Below are 16061 nucleotides of genomic sequence, written 5' to 3' on the forward strand. Positions count from 1 at the left end.
GGGTTGAGATGACTTGATTCTTTGTTTTAGGCTTCTTAAGAGCTGATTTAAATCCAGTTTCCCCTTACTCCAAGAGTGTTGTCTTTCAGAGGTATCAAATGGAATCCTGGGGTGTTTGCCAGGGCCTCTCTTCTTGGCAGGCCCTGAACTGTAATTTTTCTTTTTCTAGCACTGTGAGGCTACCAAAAGTTCTGCTTACCCTTTTTGCTTCAAAATAGGCACTTTGCTTAGCTTTTGGCCTCTCACTCCCATGCAGGTTAGGATTCAGTGAATACCCTGAAGGGAAGAGCAGTACAGGATGTCCAGGCTCACTTTTCTGTGGTTGCCTTTTCTCTGGAATCTTAGCTCCTCAAATCCTGCCTGTCTCACTAAATCCTGAACTCTAATCTCTGTCTCTGTAGTCCTGTGAGACTGCCAAAAACTCTGGTCTGCAGTTAGTTGCCTCAGAAGGAAAAAGTAATGGAGACTGTCAGACTTAACTCTGCATTTCCTTTTTCTCTGGTATTTTAGCTTCTCACATGCTGGTTGCTTTCTTTGTTAATTTTGTTTTTAAATCCAGTTTTTATAGTTAAGAAAGCCAGGAGAATTGGTCTGATATAATCTACTCTGTGATAATCTGTAATGGCTGTCTTTACTTTTTTAAAAAATGTATTTTTATTCACTTCAGAGAGGAAGGGAGAGGGAGATGAGAGATAATCATTGGTAAGCTGCTTCTTACATGCCTTCTACTGGGGATCATGTGCCCTGACAGGGAATTGAACAATGACCTCCTGGTTCATAGGTCAATGCTCAACTATTGAGTCACACTGGCTGCCTTTATTTATTATTAAATACTAGAGGCCCAGTGTATGAAATTTGTGCACTTGGGGAGGTCCCTCAGCCCGGCCTGCACCCTCTCGCAGTCCGGGAGCCCTCGACAGATGTCCGACTGACGGCTTAGGCCCATTCACAGGTATAAGCCATCAGTTGGACATCCTTAGCGCTGCTGCAGAGGCAGTGTGAGCACTGCTGCACTCGCCAGCCGTGAGTCCGGGTTCTGGTTAAGCAGGACTCCCCCTGTGGGAGCACACTGACCACCTGGGGGGCAGCTCCAGCATTGAGCGTCTGCCCCCTGATGGTTAGTGCGCGTCATAGGGACTGGTCATTCCGCTGTCGGGCCGAAACCGGCTCTCTGACATCCCCTGAGGGGTCCTGGATTGTAAGAGAGCACAGGCCAGGCCAACGTACCCCACCAGTGCATGATCAGGGCTGGGAGGGACACGGGAGATTGGCCAGCGGGGAGGGTTTGTGGGACAGCTCCAGGGTGTGTCCAGCCCATATTGTTCAGTCCCAATTGGCTGGACCCCAGCAGCAAACTAACCTACTGGTCAACTGTCTGCCCCCTGATGGTCAGTACACATCATAGCAAGCATTGAGAGGCCTTAGCATATCATTATGCTAAGTATATCATTATGCTAAGCACATCATTAGCATATTATGCTTTGATTGGTTGAACGGGAGACTGGACAACTGGACACTTAGCATATTAGGCTTTTATTATATAGGATTTATTGAATATTAATACTTTATAATAAGTATTATAAATAATTTAAAACATATATTAATTACTGCAATAAACTTGACATATAAGGATCCTGCCCTTATGCAGCTTATATTCTTGTAGGGAAGAGAGGTACTAAGTACATATTTATTTATATTGTGATTAGTAAAGAAGTGAGGGGTATTATGAGCTTATTACAGAAATTAGTTCAAGTGAGAGGAGTTAGTCAAGTACAGTTACCTTGAAGAAGTGATATTTGAGCATAGCTCTGAAGGATGAATGGAATTAACTTAGGGAAAAGTAAGAGGTTCTTAGAACTATGTCTTAGCAACTTTTAGGAGAAAAGAAACATGGAAGGTTTAAGCAGGGGTCCTCAAACTACGGCCTGCGGGCCACATGCGGCCTGCCGAAAACATTTATCTGGCCCGCCGGGTGTTTTTGCCGCTGCTGTGTGCATAGGAATTTGTTCATAGTTTTTTTTTAAAACTATAGTTCGGTCCTCCAACGGTCTGAGGGACAGTGAACTGGCCCCCCGTTTAAAAAGTTTGAGGACCCCTGGTTTAAGGCATCCAAGAAGGTCAGTATTGATGGCCTGCCTGATAGGCATTGGCTAAATTATGCCAAGCTTTGTAAACCTTATTAAGGATTTTCTTATCTCTTTTCCTGTGTCTTCCAATTCTGATCAGATCATTAGTCTGATTCTAATTTACCTTCTGTCCCAAGATAGTTAACTTTTTTTTATCTAGTTATTTATTTAATACAAATATGTTAGGTGCCTTTTGTAGGCAAGGCTTTAAATTAGGTACCGAGGTTGATTAATGACAATATGAAGCATTGGCTTTAGATTCAGATAAACCTGAGTTTAAATGTCAGCCTATTTATTAGCTGTGTAATTTTTCATCAGTTACTTATTATCTCTGAACCTGAATTTTCTTATGTGTTAAATACTAATAAAGGAAGTGATAATAGAAGGATTAAGTTAGCTAATTGGTAAATATATTCAATAAATGGTGACTCTTTGTAATATTATGCAATTATAAACCATGAACTCTACTCTCAGGGTGCCTAAGTTCTATGACATATGACATACACCAATAGTTATAATACATAAAAGGTAATAAATGTTATAAGTAATGGAAAAAAAAAGTGATACAGAGGGAGGAGATATTACATTCAGGCTTGGAGATTTGGACTGTTTATTGGTGAATATAATATGTTTGTTAGACTTGGAGCTAGCCATATTCAACAGACATGTAACTATACCATTCATAAACATTTATGTTTTATCAGACTGAACAACCAAACTCCTGATTTGCTGTCCTTCTGTCCTCTGCATCTTGGTAAATGGCAATACCATTCTTTCGATTGCTCAGCCAGCAGCCTTAATTAAAGATTATCTTTCACTCTTTCTCTGTATACATCCAATTCATTAACAAAATCTTGCCAGCTCCACTCTTAAGATATATCCAGAATCCTACCATTTTGGAAAGGTCCTGAAAAAGAGCAATGGAGTATTATAAATATATTCATTTGGTGATTTTTGTTGCAACTGCTGCTCCAAATGTGGTCTCTACTGGAGCTGGGGGCACAAATAAAAAGTAGACTACCTAATCTATCTCCACCGCTGTCACTCTGGTTCAAACCACTATCATTTCTCACCTAGATTAGTTTAATAGCCTCCTAATTGGTTCCAGCTTTATGATCTATACTAGAGGCCCGGTGCACAAAAATTTGTGCACTTGGGGGAGCGGCGGTGGTCCCTCAGCCCGGCCTGTGCCCTCTCGCAGTCTGGGACCCCTCGGGAGATAACGACCTGCTGGCTTAGGCCTGCTCCCGGGTGGCAGAGGGCAGGCCTAATCCCTAGGTGCAGCCCCTGGTCGGGCTCAGAGCAGGGCCAATTGGGGAGTTGGGGCGCCACCGCCTGTCATGCACAGAGTAGGGTGGACCGGGAGGTTGTGATGCCACCCTCAGTCACGCACAGGGTAGGGCCGACTGGGGGGGTTGGGGCACTGCCCCCTGTCACACTCAAGGCAGGGTCGATGGGGAGGTTGTGGCGCCAGCCCCTGTCACGCACAGAGCAGAGCCAATCAGGGGGTTGGGGCGCTGCCCCCTGTCACGCACAGAGAAGGGCCCATCAGGGGGTTGGGGCGCTGCCCCCTGTCACGCACAGAGCAGGGTCGATCAGGGAGTTGGGGAGCTCCCCCCTGTCACGCAGAGAGCAGGGCCAATCGGGGTTGAGGAGCTCCCCCTGTCACTCACAGAGTAGGGCCGATAGGGGAGTTGGGGCACCGCCCCCTGTCACACACTGAGCAGGGCGGATCAGGGGCTTGGGGCGCTGCCACTGTCACATTCAGGGCAGGGCGGATCAGGGGGTTGGGGCACTGCCCTCTATCACCCACAGAGCAGGGCCAATCATGGGGTTGGGGCGCCGCCACTGTCACACTCAGGGCAGGGCCGATGGGGAGGTTATGGCTCTACCCCATCACACACAGAGCAGGGCCCATGGGGGGGGGGTTGGGGCACTGCCCTCTATCACCCACAGAGCAGGACCGATCAGGGGGTAGGGGCACCGCCACTGTCACACTCACGGCAGGGCCGATGGGGAGGTTATGGCTCTACCCCGTCACACACAGAGCAGGGCCCGTGGGGGTGGGGGGGGTGCCGCACCCTGTCACACACAGAGCAGGGCCGATCAGGGGGTTGGGGCGCTGCAACCTGTCACACACAGAGCCGCAGGGCGATCAGGGAATTGAGGAGCTCCCCCCTATCAGGCACAGAGCAGGGCTGATCAGGGGGTTGGGGCGCCTTCCCCTGTCACGAACAGAGCAGGGTGGATAGGGAGGTTGTGGCCCCGCCCCCTGTCACACACAGAGCCACAGGGCGATCAGGGGGTTTGGGCGCTGCCCCCTGTCACGCTGATCCCAGTGCCGGGAGGCCTCTTGGCTCCGCTGATCTGGTGCTCGGAGGCCTCGCGGCTCCACTGATCCTGGTGCTGGGAGGTATATTACCCTTTTACTATATAGGATAGAGGCCTGGTGCACGGGTGGGGGCTGGCTGGTTTGCCCTGAAGAGTGTCCTGGATCAGGGTGGCAGTCCCCACTGGGGTGCCTGACCAGTCTGGGTGAGGGGCTGAGGGCTGTTTTCAGGCTGGCGGGTGACTGAAGCTCTCAACTGCTCCTTTTTTTATTTTTATTTTTATTCTGGGCCAGCTTTAGCTCTGAGGCCTCTGCTGCTGAAAGCAGGTATCTGGTTTGTTTGGGTTCTATAATCGAAACACTGTATCAACTCCAGCTCTGAGATCCCCACTGGCTGAAAGCAGATTTCTGGGGTTTTGTTTAGCTTCTATATTTGTAACAATGTTTCAAACTGCAAGCTCAGAGGCCGGCAAGACAGGCGAGGAACATTGGTTTCCTCCGTCACTGAAGCAAGCAAGCCTCATGTTAGCTTCAAGCTGCCTGGCTGCCGGCCGCCACCTTGGCTGGCAGTTAATTTGCATATCTCCCTGATTAGCCAATGGGAAGGGTAGTGGTCATACGCTAATTACCATGTTTCTCTTTTATTAGATAGGATCTATCTATTTATCTATCTATCTGTCTATCAATCAAGAGCCAGGGTCTGTAATGTCCAAAATGACCAGATGGACGACCGAATACCAGGCTAGGGAGCTGAGGGAGCAGGAGCTGTGGGCCCAAATGACCAAAGGACCGGTCCGGCTCTCACGGCGTGGCGGGGCAGTGCTGCGGAGGCTGAGGAGCCTTGCAGGGCGGGGGCTTTGAGCATGGAGCTTTGCGGGGTGGTGAGGCAGAGGAGCATCATGGGTGGGGGCGATGAGCGTGGAGCATTGCCGAGCTGCTGAGGCAGAGGAGCGTCGTGGCGCGGGGTTGGCTGAAGCCGAGGAGCCCAGTGGGCCAGGGGCTGTTAGTGTGGAGCGTTGCAGTGCGGCAGAGGCAGGGTGGGGGCTGTGAGTGAGGAGTTTTGCAGGGTTGCTAAGGCCGAGGAGCCTCACGGGGCTGGGACTGTGAGCGTGGAGGTTCACGGGGCAGGAGCCACGGAGGTGGAGGAGTGACGCTGGGCAGTGGACATGGTGCTAATGGCAGCTAGGCCTAGGGACTCCGCACAATTTAATTGTGCGCTGGACCTCTAGTCTACACTAATAAAAGAGAAAAATGGTAATTGGCGTACGACGATACCCTTTTCATTGGCTAATCAGGGCTATATGCAAATTAACTGCCAACTAAGATTGGCAGTTAACTGCCAACAAGATGGCGGTTAATTTGCATATGTAGGCACAATGCAGGGAGGCGAAAGGGAAAGCAGGAAGAAGCCCCCTGCCACTGACAGTGATCGGAAACCCAGGGGGAGCTAAGAGCTGGGGGGCAGGGCAAAGGCGGCCCTGGGGCTGCCTTTGCCCTGCCCCCCAGCCATGATCGGAGAATCAGACGCCTTTGCCGCCCTGGCCAGTGATAGCAGGAAGTAGGGGTGGAGCCAGCGATGGGAGCTGGACACGGTCGAAGCTGGTAGTCCCAGGAGCTAGGGGTCCCTTGCCTGGGCCTAAAGCGGAGCCCACGATTGCGGGGCCGCTGCAGCTGCGGGTCCCCGCTGCCCGAGCCGGACGCCTCAGCCAGAGGCGTTAGGCCTGGGCAGGGGCGGAGCCTGCAACCGTGGAGAGCTGGGGGTCCCCTGCCCAGGCCTGACACCTCTGCCAGAGGCCTCAGGCCTGGTCAAGGGGCCGATCCGGTGATTGGTGATCGGAGGGTGATGAGGGTCAACTCCTCTGGCCGAGGCATCAGGCCTGGGCTGGGGGCTGAGCCGGGGATTAGGGGGATATGATGGTCCCCTTGCCCAGGCCTGAAGCCTGGGTCAGAGGCATCCGGCTTGGGCAGGGGGTGGAGCAAGCGATCAGAAGGAGATGGGGGTCCCCTGCCCAGGCATGATTCCTGGGCCAGAGGCCTCAGGCCTGGGCGGGGGCCAGAGCCAGTGATCGTGGGGAGATGGGGGTCCCCTGTCCAAGCCTGACACCTCTGGCGGAGGCGTCAGGCCTGGGCAAGGGGCCGATCAGGTGATCAGAGGGTGATGGGGGTCTATGCCTCTGGCTGAGGCATCAGGCTTGGGCAAGGGGCAGAGCCAGCAATCGGAGGGGGCTGGGGGCAGAACCAGTGATGGGGGGAAATAAGGGTCCCCTGCCCAGGCCTGACGCCTCTGTCAGAGGCGTCAGGCCTGGGCAAGGGGCCGATCCTGCGATTGGAGGGTGATGGGGGTCAACGCCTGAGGGCTCCCAGTATGTGAGAGGGGGCAGGCTAGGCTGAGGGACACTCCCCCCCCACACACACCCAGTGCACGAATTTCATGCATCAGGCCCCTAGTCCTATATAATAAAGAGATAATATGCAAATTGACCTCAGACAAGATGGCTGCCACAAGATAGTCAGCAGGTGAGGGCAGTTGTGGGTGATCAGGCCAGCAGGGGAGGACAGTTGTGGGTGATCAGGCCAGCAGGGGAGGGCAGTTAGGGGCGACCAGGCCTGCAGGGGAGGGCAGTTGGGGGTGACCAGGCCAGCAGGGGAGGGCAGTTGGGGGCAACCAGGCCTCCAGGGGAGTGGTGATCTGGCAGGCAGGCAGAAGCGGTTAGGGCCATGGTCAGCAAACTGTGGCTCGCAAGGCACATGTGGCTCTTTGGCCCCTTGAGTGTGGCTCTTTCTAAGCCTTAGGAGTATCCTAATTAAGTTAATAACATGTACCTACCTGTATAGTTTAAGTTTAAAAAATTTGGCTCTCAAAAGAAATTTCAATCATTGTACTATTGATATTTGGCTCTGTTGACTAATGAGTTTGCTGACCACTGGGTTAGGGGCAATCAGGCAGGCAGGCAGGTGAGCAGTTGGGAGCCAGCAGTCCTGGATTGTGAGAGGGGTCCCAGATTGGAGAGGGTGCAGGCTGGGCTGAGGGATACCCCCCTCCCCAGTGCACAAATTTTGTTCATCGGGCCTCTAGTATCTAATCTAATAATAGACAAACATGGTAATTGACCATACCTCTGCTACGCTTCCCATTGGCTAATCAGCAGGATATGCAAATTAACCCAACCAAGATGGCGGCCGGCAGCCATGCAGCTGAAGCGAGCAGGAGGCTTGCTTGCTCCAGTGATGGAGGAAGCCAAGCTTCCTCCCTGCTGCGGCCTGACTCTGAGCTCCACTCTAAGCAACAAAGTTGCAATTATAGAAGGTAAATAAATCCCAGAATAAAAAAAAAAGAAAAAAAGGAGAGGCTAGGAGCCTCAGTCGCTGGCTTGGCCAGCCTGAAAACAGCCCTCAGCCCCTCATCCAGACTGGCCAGGCACCCCAGTGGGGACCCCCACCCTGAAGGGGGTGTGACCAGCTGCAAACAGCCGTCAGCCCCTCACCCAGGCTGGCCAGGCACCCAAGCAAGACCCCCACCCTGATCCGGGACACCCTTCAGTGCAAACCAGCCGGCTCCCACCCGTGCACCAGGCCTCTAGCCTATATAATAAAAGGGTAATATGCAAATTGACCCTAACAGCAGAATGACTGGGAATGACTGGTCACTATGACACACAGTGACCACCAGGGGGCAGACGCTCAATGCAGGAGCTTCCCTCTGATGGTCAGTGAGCTCCCACATGGAGGAGCTCTGCTCAGCCACAAGCCAGGCTGATGGCTGCCAGTACAGCAGTGGTGGTGGGAGTCTCTCCTGCCTCCTCAGCAGCGCTAAGGATGTCCGACTGCAGCTTAGGTCTGCTCCCCGCTGGCAAGTGGACATCCCCCGAGGACTGCCGGCCTGCCAGAGGGATGTCTGATTGCCAGCTTAGGCCCAGTCCCCTGAGGAGCAGGCCTAAGCCAGCAGGTGGTCATTCCCTGAGGGGTTCCAGAGTGCGAGAGGGCACAGGCTGGGCTGAGGGGACACCCCTCCCCCCCGCAGTGCACAAATTTTTGTGCACCGGGCCTCTAGTAGGATATAAAAGCCTAAGCAACCGGTCGACTGAACAACCGGTCAACCGGTTGCTATGATGCACACTGACCACCAGGGGACAGACGCTCAACGCAGGAGCTACCCCTAGTGGTCAGTGCGCCCCCACAGTGAGAGCACCGCTCAGCCTGAAGCCAGGCTCACAGCTGGCAAGTGCAATGACGGTGGCGCGAGCCTCTCCTGCCTTCACAGCAGCGCTGCTGAGTGGTGGCAGGCAGGCAGGCAGGTGCAGCAGGGCTGGGATGAGTGGGAGCAGCGCCGTGCCTGGCCCAGGCTTGGGCTCCTCCCTAGCACCTGCCACTTTGCACCCTTCTACCAGGCCAGGCCTGCAGAGATCAGGCCGAAACCGGTAGTCTGACATCCCCTGAGGGGTCCCAGATTGCGAGAGGGCGCAGGCCAGGCTGAGGGACCCCATCAGTGAACAAATCTGTGCACAGGGCCTCTAGTCTGTTTATAATGCAGTAGCTAAAGTGATCCTTTAAAAATATAAATCTCATTATTTCTCTGCTCAGAACCCTCCAGTGGCATTCATCTTATTAGGAATAGAAGCCACAGTACTTGCAATATCCCATGAAACCCTATGAAGCACTTGCCTTTTTTTCTGACCTCATATCCTACCCTTCCTTCACCAAGGATTCTGTAGCCACAGTTGTAAAAAGACTGTCCCCCTCCCCCCAGCTGTCAAAGGTCAGTTAACTGTATTTATGTGGGGCTTTAATTTTAGAACGAGTTAGTCAGTACCCATAGAATAACTTGCTGGGATTTGAGTGGAATTGTATTAAACCTGCAGATCAAATAGGGAAGAATTGATATCTCGAATCAATAGTAAGTCTATGAACATGAAATATCTCTCCATTTCCTTAGTTCATCTTTGACTTTATTCTTCAGAGTTTTGTAGTTTCTCATATAGATCTTGTACATATTTTGTTAGATTTGCCCAAAATTATACCTAAATATTTAATTTTTTAGGTGCTAATGTAAATGTTTTTAATTTCAAGTTCCACTTGTTCATTGCTGGTGTACAGGAAAGTAATTGACTTTTCTCTATTAACTTTATATCCTGCAACCTTGTTATAATTGCTTATTAGTTCCAGGAGGTGTTTGTGGGTTTTTTGGGTTGTTTTTTTTGATAATTCTTTTGGATTTTCTACATAGACAACCATATCACATTTGTGAACAAAGACAGTTCTGTTTCTTCGTTCCCAATCTGTATATCTTTTATTTTATTTTCTTGTCTTATTTCATTAGCTAGGATTGGTGAGGCTCTGACCGGTGGTTAGAATGTTGGCCCGCACACCAAAGGATCTCAGGTTCAATTCCCAGTCAAGAGCATGTACCTGGGTTGCAAGTTTGATCTCTAGCCCCTGTCAGGAGGTGTGCAGGAGGCAACCAATCTATGTGTCTCTCAATTATTGGACTGGTGATATTAATAAAAACTCAACCTGATAATAGTATTGATGAGCCATTTAACAGTTATCCTATAGGATTTTTTGTAAAATATTATTTCTGTGTTTTCATTTTCAAAAAAGATTTTTATAATATATTTCTAAAATCATCACCTTCAAAGAAACACCTAACCTTATTACAAATAGGTATATTACTGGTAAATGCAGGCATTGGTAGAAATGTGATTATTTATTTTTAAATTATTGGGTTGAGATTCTAAAGACAACAGTAATGACTGTTTAGGTTGTTTTGACTAGTAAAATGTCAGGTATGATAGACATAATCACTCTTCGGTGGTAATGATAGTTCTACCATACTTGGATGACATGCTATTTCTTTCTGTTTTTCTCTCATAAAAATTGCTTCCTACCAATGCTGGGAATTGCTTCTTCTTGACATAGCTCTTCCTATTTTGAGCTCCTTGAATACTGCTGGTCTTAAGAAGGATATGTGTGGAATGGGATTTGTGGGAGTTGTTGTGAACAAACAACAATGTCTTATCTGTTTGTCTCTTTCTATATGTACATACAGTATTTTATATTCCAAGATCCAGTAGTTTACCTCTAGCCATTTGACTTTTATCTAAGGCAGTGGTTCTCAACCTTCCTAATGCCGCAACCCTTTAATACAGTTCTTCATGTTGTGGTGACCCCCAACCATAAAATTATTTTCGTTGCTACTTCATAACTGTAATTTTGCTACTGTTATTAATCGGAATATAAATATCTGATATGCAGGATGTATTTTCATTGTCCGCGACCCACAGGTTGAGAACCGCTGAAAGGGAATTATTTGTTATGAATTAGAGGAGATTGTGGTTCTACATTAGTGTGTGGATCTTTTTTTTTTTTTTTAATATATTTTATTGATTTTTTACAGAGAGGAAGGGAGAGAGATAGAGAGAGTTAGAAACATCGATGAGAGATAAACATCGATCAGCTGCCTCCTGCACATCTCCTACTGGGGATATGCCCGCAACCCAGGTACATGCCCTTGACCGGAATCGAACCTGGGACCTTTCAGTCCGCAGGCCGATGCTCTATCCACTGAGCCAAACCGGTTTCGGCAGTGTGTGGATCTTATAGTTTGCTGCAATGACTTGCAGTAGTCATCTTTGTTATCTATAATAATAAAAGCATAGTATGCTAATTAGACCGGATGTCCTTCTGGACGAAGCTGGGTCTGCGAGGAAAGCCCAGTTCCCAGGTGCCGGAGGGAAGCCGGTGCTGGCAGCCGAGGGAAGGAAAGCCTACTCTTGCATGAAATTTGTGCATTGGGCCTCTAGTATTATAATAAAGTCCTGTTTTCTAGGGAAATTTGAGAACCTCCTCTTTTAATTTTGTTTCCTATATTTTGTTTAGTTACCATGTAAGTGTAATGTAGAAATAATTATGTTACTAACAATTTTGTGAGATTTGTATTATTCTCATTTTACAGATGAGGAAACTGAGGCTTGGTGAAGTTACGAAACTTGTCCAAAGTCACACAGCTTGTAAAGGGCACAACCAAGATTCAGAGACAGGTCTGTCCAACTTCAAACTCTTAATCATGGGCATGAATCTTTTAAATAACTGTGAAATATCAACCTATGATAAGTTGTATTGATACTAATATTGCTTAACTATTGTTTAACTTTTACTGATACATTTTTAATGGTGAGTTTTTTTTATCCATAATAATTTTATATCTTTTAAATATAGTATAACATAGTAATTAAGGGTCTGAGACTCTGCATTTGAGTCTGGGTATGAGTCCCTAAATTTCTCCACTTGTGTGACATTGGGAAAGTTAACTAAACTTTCTATACCTCAGTTTTCCTATCTGTGAAATGATGATAGCAGTCTTATACATCTGATAGGGTTGCTGTTAAGATTAAATGACTTAATATGTAGAAAGCACTTTTAATAGTGCCTGGTACCCGGTATTATCGTCTAGCAACCAGTAAAACATGATCATTGTTTCTAATTCTGTTTAGGAAATTTGAATAAAGCCAATTTGAGAGGCAATATAAGATATCACAAAACTGACATGAACCAAAATTAAATTTGAATAAGGTAAATCTAAAGAGAATCATACATTTGATTGAGTTCAGATCTGATGTAATGCAAACTGGGCAACTGCTTACAGGTCTCACATGTACAAGGGTATTGTATGTATGAGAACTACAAATAGGTCTACTAGGATACCCTTTTAGCCCAGTACAATCATTGTATTATGAATGTGTTTTGTCTGTTTTCTTTTTGTAAAAGAAATTTGTATTTAGAATAGATGTATACATTTTTAGGTGGATTTTAAGGAGATGGTGTTTTGGCAATGTTCACAGAAAATTACCAAGAACCAAAACCTTATGGGTTATGTAAAATGTTGGCTATATTTTATCACTTCTGGGAGTGGTTATCAGAGGTTACATATGGTGAACCAATGGGACATTCAGTAGAACTCAGCCGGATACTGATCATGTGCTCTTCATTCATACTTGTTCAATGCAGCTGTCAATTCTGAAGTGCCATATCAGCTATTACTACAATTTGGTTAAAATAAAATTCTTGTAATTAGTGATAATAAATTTATGCCAATTGCAAAAATATCTATGAACAGGAGTAATTTGAGTCAAGTTATGCAAAAATTTAAAGAATGCTATCAGGATGCAAGGAGATCTGGCTGCAAAATCTGTTACCCCATTGATCTCCAGGGTTGATTTGGCTACTCTGGCTGGCTAGGTGAGTCTCCCCTTCCTTCTTCACCCATGTGTGCCCCTCCTGAAGCTGCACACTTTGTTGAAGAGGATTACCTTCCCCAATAGAGCAGAGTACCATTTCTCTACTAGCATTTTCAAATAAACTCTCAAAAGCTGTTATTTAAAAAATGAGACTTGTCTCATATGCAAGCCCAAGATCTCTATTGCTTTTAATCTACATATGCATTTAATTTATTCTTTTTTTTAATCCTCACCTGAGGATATATTTTTACTGATTTGAGACAGAGAGACAGAGACAGAGAAAGAGAAACATACATGTGAGAGAGAAACATCGGTCAGTTGCCTGCTATACATGCTCTGATCGGGAATGGAAACCAAACCCACAACCTGTTGGTGTATGGGATAACACTCCAACCAACGAGTCACCTAGCCAGGGCTAATTTATTCTTTTTATCATATTGAGCCTTTCTGTCCTTAAATTTGGTCTTTCTATTTTTTTTATATTTAAAAATATATTTCAGTAAAGATCTTTTCTCCATAAAGATCTCTCAAGTCTTAGATTTAATTATCAGATACCTTATTTCTTGTTAATATTGTAAATCATATATTTTTCCTGTTTTTCTTTCCATTTTCTATTTGCTGCTATAAGCTTTTTGGTATATACATCTCTGTTCAGCAACCTTATTAAAATATTTTATTAAAGTATTGCAAATGCAAATTTTGTCTTCCTTTCCAGTGCTTATGCCATTTTTTTTTTCTTGCCTTACTAGACTAGTTAGGACTTCCAGGACATTATTCAATGCAGATGTTAATAGAGGTCATTCTTATGCTGCACCTAATTTTTGAATAGTGGGCATTGGTATGTTTCACCATTAATAATGTTTGCTATAGATTTTTGATAAACACTCTAGGTTAAAGACATTTCTGTTGCTAGTTGCTAAGATTGTGTGTGGGGGGGGGGGGAGAGAGAGAGAGAAGAATAAATATTGAATGTTATCAGATGATTTTTTTTGCATTTATGAGATCACGTGGTTATCCTCCCTTATTCTGTTAATGCAGTGAATGACAATGATATATTTTCTAATGTTGAATTACCCTTTCATTGCTGGAATGAACCCAAATTAATCATAGTGATCTTTTCTTATACATTCGGATTTAGTTTATTAGTACTTCATTTAGGATTTTTGCATCTATGTTCATGAGTGAAATTGGCCCATAATTTTTATTTCTTATGTTGTCCTGATTTGATTTTAGTATCCAGATTATGCCGACCTCAAAGAATGAGTTGAAAACTAATCTTTCTTTACCTCTCTGAAAGGATTTATTTAAGACGGGAACGATCTATTTCTTTAAAGTTTGGTTGAACTTCTGTTCAACTTGTCAGGACTTAGTATTTTGGGGGAGGCATGTTGACTTAGTATTTTTTGAGAGGTATGTATTTGTTTTCTACATGGTTTTAAGGTTTCTGTTTCTCAGTTTTTAGAAAGTTTTTTTTTGTGTTTTTTTTTTTAAAGAATCCATCTACTTAAAGTATTTGGCATAAAGCTGTTCAAAGTATTCTTTTGTTATCTTAAATTTCTGCTAAGTAATATTTTCCCCTCTAGAGAGAGTGAAAGGGAGGGAGAAGAGAGAAATGGAAGGGAGAAAGGAGGAGAGAGAGACACACATCAGTGTTGCCTCCTACACACACCCCTATAGGGCTGGAGAACCTGAAACCAAGGTTCGTGCCCTTGACTGGGAATCAAACCCACGACCCATTGGACCACGGGCTGGCGCACTAACCACTGTGCAATCAGCTAGGGCCAAGGACAAGATTATAATAGGCCTGAAGAATAGCTGGAATCAGGGGCTTAGAATGCTACTTGGACCTTACTTTTTGCCACACTGTCCAGGCAAAAAGACTTATCTTTTTGTTATATTTAACTTATCTTTATAAAAACACCAAGAGCCTGGCCGGTGTGGCTCAGTGGTTGAGCATCAGCCTATGAATCAGGAGGTCATGGTTCATTCCAGGTTAAGGAACATGCCTGGGTTGTGGGCTCAATCCTCAGTGAAGGGTGTGCAGGAGGCAGTCATTCGATGGTGTTTCTTTCTCATGGATGTTTCTTTCTCTCTATCCCTCTCTCTTCCTCTCTGAAATCAATAAAAAATATATTTTTAAAAAATCAAGATTTTCAGTTTGGATTACTAAGAGACAGAAAATGATTTAGGAAAACTAAAAATGAAGGGATAGATGAAGGTATACAAGGGAAAATGGAAACAAAACAAGGGCTACTCTGTGAGCATTCTTTTCAGTAGCTTTTTCTCCCCTTCCTGATAACAAACTTTAATGAATAATCAATATTCCATATTATTGAGACTTCTTGAGGTTCCTGGAGGACTGATTTTGTGTTCATAATAGAATGGCAATTTTCTTTTCTTCTCCTCCTCCCCTCTCTTTTCTCCTCTTGTTCTTCCTTCTCTTCCTTTTTTCCTCAAACTTTAACATCTTTGAAACTATGATGCATCTCTCATACCGAGAGGCATCTTACTATTGATGGTATTTCACAATTAATGAACAATTATTAACAATTTTTTCTTCGTTAGTGGAACATAAAATAATGATGCATGTTGTATTCGATAGTATCATAGCTTTGATGAAATATACACTATTATATACATACTAGAGGCCTGGTGCACAAATTTGTGCACGGGTGGGGTCCCACTGGCCCGACCCAATAGGGGCCAGTCAGGGGCGGGGCTGGCTGGGGGAGGCGCCGCGGGTGGTTGGTGGGCTGGCCCCAAACCCGATCGGGGTGGGGGGCTGACTGGGGGCAGGGCCTGCCAGGGGAGGAGCTGCGGGCAGTTGGCCAGCCAGCCCTGCCCCTTGGTTGAACTCCCGATCAAACTCCCAGTCGAGGGGACAATTTGCATATCAGCCTTTTATTATATAGGATGATGACTCTTCATTCCATCCCATTCCCTGCTTGAAATGTCCCCTTTTTGGTTCTCATATCTTATGTTTATATCATTCAAGACCTTAAAGGAGGAAATAACCTTTATTTTCTCACCCTGGATCCTCTTCTTCCAGCACATAGCACAATACTTTGTTGGACACAGGGTTATATTTCATTAACAATTAAGCACCAAGCCTGTTTTGTCTTCCTTTCTGTTTCAGTCACTGGTGACTGACATAGCACTTAAGGTGTTAAGGTAAGGGTGTAGGTTTAATGAGTCACAGCATAGGCTATGACATATTCATATTAGTGACCAATATTTTAGCTTCATGTGAAAGGAGAGTAATACCTATATTAATTAAGATTATTTGGATACACGGAACCCATTGCTTCCTGCCAGGTGGAGAATTTCTTGGATGGATGCTTAGTCATCTGATGATGTTCAAGAAAGAGTTTA

The 16061-nt window shown here is 46.0% G+C and overlaps 1 protein-coding gene across 20 annotated transcripts in view; it reads left to right on the plus strand.

Moving 5' to 3' along the window:
• Nucleotides 1–16061, plus strand: part of NUMB (NUMB endocytic adaptor protein) — a 147843-nt gene that overhangs the window by 65931 nt on the left and 65851 nt on the right. For 12 of the 20 annotated variants that reach the window (XM_059691322.1, XM_059691293.1, XM_059691447.1 and 9 more), the window contains one exon: nt 11408–11492. The exons of 5 other annotated variants lie outside the window; for them this stretch is intronic. The gene's annotated coding sequence lies outside the window, so the exon portion shown is untranslated. Of the gene's footprint in view, nt 1–3083; nt 3139–11407; nt 11493–16061 lie in introns of those variants that run through there. 3 more of the 20 variants (XM_059691407.1, XM_059691357.1, XM_059691417.1) reach the window with 2 other exon arrangements.

The sequence above is a fragment of the Myotis daubentonii genome, chromosome 1 (assembly GCF_963259705.1).
Source record: "Myotis daubentonii chromosome 1, mMyoDau2.1, whole genome shotgun sequence".
Taxonomy (NCBI): domain Eukaryota; kingdom Metazoa; phylum Chordata; class Mammalia; order Chiroptera; family Vespertilionidae; genus Myotis; species Myotis daubentonii.